At 51.8% G+C, this 6,000-nt stretch overlaps 1 protein-coding gene across 5 annotated transcripts in view; it reads right to left on the reverse strand.

The window, feature by feature from the left end:
- The window catches only part of SEMA5B (semaphorin 5B), a 281,838-nt gene extending 277,262 nt beyond the window's left edge, over positions 1-4,576 (reverse strand). For 2 of the 5 annotated variants that reach the window (XM_056349623.1, XM_056349624.1), the window contains exon 1: positions 4,241-4,572. The gene's annotated coding sequence lies outside the window, so the exon portion shown is untranslated. Of the gene's footprint in view, positions 1-4,240 lie in introns of all 5 variants that reach the window. The other 3 variants (XM_056349625.1, XM_056349626.1, XM_056349629.1) reach the window with 3 other exon arrangements.
- Positions 4,577-6,000: the final 1,424 nt, after the last annotated feature.

The raw sequence follows: 6,000 nt of genomic DNA on the forward strand, positions 1-6,000 counted from the left end.
TGCTGTAGTCAAGGAGACCTTGCACACTGAAAGTCACGGTTATGCTGTTGGAGCTCTGCTGCACTTTGCTCGCATGGTTTGAGCCTGGGGTGAAGAATAACCGCTGTCAGGCATTATTTTTTTTTTCTGGACAACAACGAGAATGGAGGTGAAATAAATACTGAGGCTAACTATGCTTGAAGAATAATGTCCAGCAAGCAAGGCACTGTCCACATAAGTTGCAGGCTCAAATACCTGTCAAAGCGTTCTATTTCATATTCAGACAACTCCTACTGAAACTAACAAAAATCACCACCATGGACAGAGATAGGATGAGTCCTGGGACTACTGAGCACAACGGAGGAGTCAGGAGCCCACAGCGTAAAATGTAGAGAAACGATCCCTACAATTAGACTAGCTGACATGCTCCCTTCAGTGAGGTTTTTTTTCCTCCTGAAAAGGGAAAAAAGACAACAGAACAATAACAAAGAACTGTTGACTTGATCCTCAGAGTCAACAACACTCATATTGGGACACAGCCCGTTTCAAGGCACAGCAGGGATAGTGCTGTAATACTCCACAGTTTGTCTCCTGGACTAAATCACAAGGACTCAAACTAAAATAGCAGCAGTTCACCTTCACAGTATTCAGTCTTTAAAAGGTAAGTCCATCACCACAGACTCTGCAATCTCAGCATGACTTGATACTACATATCTGCTGCACAACAAACACCAATGAATTTCACCCCTAGAGAACCATTCTGAATTGCTTCCACCACTATCTGCAGATGATTGAATTTCTCTTTTTCAGTTTTACACCAGAAATGATCTGGTTGGGCATGATTTGAAGCAAGGCAAATCCAGTTGCAGACTTCACACCGGAATGCACCTAAACTCTGGATCTTGGCATTGCCCCAGCAGTGGAACATATTCACATCACTATGACAGACTCATTCCTCATCACTTCCCCTCTCTCTTGGGGCTGGTCTGCACTTGTCGCTGTAGCTCTTGCCATGAAGGCAGTGAGCATCACTTAGGAGACTTGACAAAGCTGGAGTCCGTTGCATGGCTTTCCAATGACAGACCCTTGGTAAAATTATCCATGGCTCTCAGTAAAAAATTAACTAAGAAATGCTGATCTAATGATTCCAGGCATATAGATAAATAAAAGGTGAAAAGGCTTTTAAAGGCATTCTAAACACAATATTTTAGAAGATGAATCAATATACTTCTCTAAGCTGGAAATAAATGGGTTCTCAAAGAAAGTTAAATTTAGAGAAGAAAATGTTTGGAGTTTTCTTACTATGGAAAACAGTGATGACAGCTCCTTGGAGGGCATTTATATGCACAGCAATCCAAAGCTAGGGCTTCATCATGCTCTTTCTAAAATCAGTGGAGTCAGAACAGGTTAAGGTTACTGCTGCCAGCCTACTTAATGTGAACAAAAGTAGCTTTGCAATCATACAGAATTGTCCTTAATTTCCAAGCCTTCACTGGACAAACCCATATGGAAGTGATGCAATCACAAAGCAAAACAATGACTGCTTTGATCCTGCATCTTTTACGCAGGCGATTAACCTTCCTGATGTCTTTACAAGGAATCACCTGAATAAAGGCTCCCGGATAACACCCTAAATTCCCAGATCCCAGTAGATACAGCACAGATCAGTACTCAAGGCAGAAAGGCAGTCGCGCAGCAGATTGCTTTGTGGTATTGTTTGATACTGCCCCCTTTTGCCAAACTGCAAGTCAACAGCCTAGACTTCACACAAACTTTTCATGTCATGTATTTGTTTTCAGGAAAACATATTCATGCAGATGGTCTTATTTAACCCTAGCATGACTGCTCACATGATTTTTAATCCTAACTAAAATAAAAAACTATTGTTCAAACCATGTTTAATATCACAGAGTGAGACTGCTCTCTAGGAACATTTCCTCTAACAAGGATCCATCATGTTTCAGCCCAAGTCAAGCAGGACTTTTACAACTGGCTACAAGGTAAGAAACAAAGACTATAAGCCTGGGTGCATGTTCCCCCAAGTCAGGTGTCTGCCTGGAGAATAAAGGGCAATCATACTGGACAACCAAACCCATTTTGTTTCGGCACTTATTTCATCTTACTGCAAAAGAGCTAAAATCCCATGGCACCACTTGTATCAAGTTTCTATCTGGCTACATGCACTCCTACTGAACCCAATTCTATGCCATCTTTTTGAGTGTACATGAACTGATCAGGGCCACCTTGTTAGAAGTCATTCCCCACACAGACCCTCATCCCCTACATCTCTCTGTTCAAACCTTTTGTCTTCTGGGGTTGTGCTTTTTCACTAGCTGGAGTTTGCACAACTCTCTCCTCCCTTGGTTGCCCCAGCTCTTTGCAAGAGGGGAGGGAGGTCACAGAGGGCAGCCACTGCCAATTCCATCAGCCTAATGGGCTGGGGGGATGAACAAAGCAAATATCTATATTCTGAATGGTGGGATCTCTCTCCCCTCCATGACTTCAGGATTAACATGTCCCTGACAGGGGAGGACAAAAACTTAACCGCTCTGAGGAAAGAAAGCTTGATACAGAGAAAAAAAAGAGAAATTGCCTCCACTTCCCTGAAAATGCAAGAAGCATAACATAAAATGCCACGATTCCCTACTATAGCCTGCCTAGTGCAGAGTCTGCTTATCATCCAGTCCAATCTGAACAGAAAAGTTTTAGTCTAAAAGGGAGAAAAAATGAAAAAAAGATGTGGATGATTCAAATGGCTGTTTAAAAATGAAATCTCTATTACAAAAACTGATTAAATATCAGCAGGATTTTTCCTTTTCCCACTGCCACCTTCTCCGCAGTTTATGACCAGGTTTCTCCCTTGGGTGCTTACAAATCACACATATAATCAAGAGAGCACTTTTCTATGAGTAGCTTGTTCCAGCTACTTTCACTCCTCCTCCTTGCCTTCACTCACCCAGGATCTCTACTGATCTCAAACAGCAGTAAGAATCAAAGCCCATTATAACTTTTAGTTTAGTTGGTTTCTATTTTGTTTGCAGCGCAGTTGGCTTGGGGTCTCAGCCTACCACTGAACTCATCCAGAGGCAATGAGAGCTAACCTCTTGCAGCTCAGACTATAATTTAGGAATAGAAATATTTGCTGTAATGAGAGGGAACACTTGCACAACAAAAAAAGAAACTTTACTATGATCTGAAACCAATATATCCATACATAAATAGTTCAAGGGGAAAAAAAGGAAAAAAGGAAAAACTTAAAACCCAACCAAAAATAAGAACAACAAAAGAAAAAAAGCAGGACCTGGCATCTATCATGTGTGGAGACCTTTTTTGAGGACAGGAAATTATCTGAGAGTCTAACCTGAGCCAACAGAGGACAGTGAACCCTTAGGACATAGATACTCCTCTATGCTTACACTCCACCTAAACGCCCATGAACAGACAGGTTCAGTACCGACTTGGCAAGCACACCTTTTGTTTGTTTCCTCTGAGGCATAACAGTAAGCATGTTCCTGGGGAGCAGATGGTAGTACTGGAAAACACAGATCTCCAACTTTTGGTGTGGGTGTTGGAGCTGGATTGACAAAGGTTGTTCCTGGGAATCCCCCCCCCCCCTCCCCCCATAAGTTTCTAACAATACACGGAGCTAAAGAACCGCACAAGGCTCTCTGCTTCCCTCTCCCTCTCCCCTTCGCTTTTGATCTCCATCAGGACGTGAGCTGAAATTTAATGGGCCACCCCTACCACAAAGACAAATTACCATCTAAAAAAAAACACATTAATATCCCTCAGTCTGTGCTATCCGGCTTCCCACCACTGCACCCCCTTCTTTCTCGCCACAGCCCCGTTCAGAGGGTTTAGGAAGGGCTGCGAAGATTGGGGGGAGAGAAAGGAAAGAAACCACCTCCGCTGCCACCTCCTAGCTAACGTCCTCTCCAGCGCTGCCGGACTGCAAAAACAGCGACAAAAAAGCCCCTCTCGCTCCACAGCCCGCGGGGAGCAGGCCGGCGGCGCACGAAGCGCCGTGCACAAACAGGCGCCCACGCCCCGCAGGGTGCCCCCGGCCCCTCCATCACCCCGCGCCGCTGCGCCGGGAGCGGCCGAGCCGCGCAGCAGCCCGGGGCTGCCCACCTCCCCGGGATCCCAAGCCCAGCGCCGCCCGCTCGCCCCGGCCCCCCGCGAAGTTGGGAAGTTTGCGCGCCCCCCGCCCCGCGGCCGAGCCCGCCGCCCGCCTCCCAGCCCGCCGCCGCGCTGCGCTTACGGGGTGGCCGCCGGGCTCCCGGTGCGAGGCTCACCGGCACATCGTGCTCCGGCTGCCGCAGGAGCGGGGGCAGCCGCGGCGCGGCTCGGCGGGGCTCGGCGCGGCTCGGCGGGGCTGGGCTGGGCTCGGCGTAGGGCGAGCAGGGGAGCGGAGCGGCGGCTCTCCCCAGCCCGGCGCTTAGGGAGCGCCGCCTCGGGCCATGCGAGCGGCTGCGGGCAGCGTCCCCGCGGCGCGGCCGGAGTTGGGACCGAAGTCCTCCCCTGCGCTCCGCTGTCTCTTCCAGGAGGCTCCTATCAGCACGGCTTCAACTCTTTCCATCGGAGACCGGGGGGAGGAGGAGGAGGAGGAGGCGGAGGAGGAGGAGGTAGGGAAGGAGGAGGGAGCTAGGGGCTGGCAGCCCCAACTCGCACTGATGTCAACTAATATATTCAAAGTTCAACAGGGCATTTCTTCGCAGGCGGATCGCCCTCGCCACCCTCCCCGCTGCTCGCAGCCGGCCGCCCCGGGCCGGCGGGGCGTCCCGTGGAGCGCGGCGGCGCTCGGCGGACGGACCCCTGCGGAGGGGGCCGGCAGGGCTGACCAGGGGGGTCGGGGACAGGGGGATGGCACACTTTTCGGGCGGGTAGGTTCAAGCGCCGCCGGCGTGGGGAGGGCTGAACGTGGAGGAGACGCACCAGCCGAGAGCGAGGATAAGAGCCAGCGGCGGAGCGATGTTTGTTGTTAAATCCAGCCCCTTCCTTCCCTGCTGGAAGGGGCAGGGCCGGCTGCGTTGCTGTGGCCGTGGCTGGGATGGGAGCGGGACTCGGGGAAGCCGCCGGGCTGGGGCTTTGAGTCGCGCCGCGGGCCCTCCGGTCGGGCTTCGGGCTGCAGGGCTGCCGTGCAGAGCCCACGGCAGCGGCTGCCTGGAGACGCCGCCCGGCAGGCTCCCTGGGCGGAGGGCGGTCCCCCGGCCCGCGGCTGCTCCCTTCACCAGGGCCCGGGGCTGTGGCCGCGTCTCCCCGTCGCGATGTCCCCCTGCTCGCCGCGGGCGAACGGGGTCGAAATGAACCTGGGGAGGGAATCGGCGAAGTTTTCTCACGCCGAAGCGGAGACGGCGGCGGAAAATCGGCGGCGAAGCGCGTACGCGGCGCGGAGCGCAAGGGAGAAGCTGCGCTGCTGTGCGCTGCCCGGCGGCAGCGCCGCCCCCCCCCGCGCCCGCGGTCCGCCGAGCCCCGGGGCCGGTCGGCAGCGCCCGCAGCTCCGCGCCGCCCGCCGCCGGCCGGGGCCGCCGCGGGGAGTCGCTGGGGGGTGCTGGGGGGCGGCTGCATCAAACGTGTTATTGCAAGTGGCCGATGTGCCGCGGTGTCCCCGCGGTGAGGCACAGTGCCTGTGCGCCGTTAGCGGCAACCGCATAAAGCTATAGGATGAACTCTGGTGATGGACAAGAAGCCTGGCATAAAGAATAAAGGATAAATATACATCTGGGCTGGTTTCGTGACATATAAAAATCGCAAGAGCCTCAGTTGTCAGCTGAATCCCCAGATAGAATGGCTGTTGCATATGTATGTGTACGTATATAAGACTAGGATTTTTTTTCTTCTGTACACTGATCCAGTCATTCATGTTGACAGTACATTACAGCTATATTAAAAACAGTGTAATTGTATGATGGCTCAGCAATGCTGTGACAGTCAGTTGTAGTGGCAATGGATGTTCTCCCAGTTGACATGTCAGAGGAGTAACAGCACAGATCCACTGAGATGATCGTTATACAATACGTA

This window comes from Falco biarmicus, chromosome 8 (assembly GCF_023638135.1).
Source record: "Falco biarmicus isolate bFalBia1 chromosome 8, bFalBia1.pri, whole genome shotgun sequence".
In the NCBI taxonomy this organism is placed as follows: Eukaryota; Metazoa; Chordata; class Aves; order Falconiformes; family Falconidae; genus Falco; species Falco biarmicus.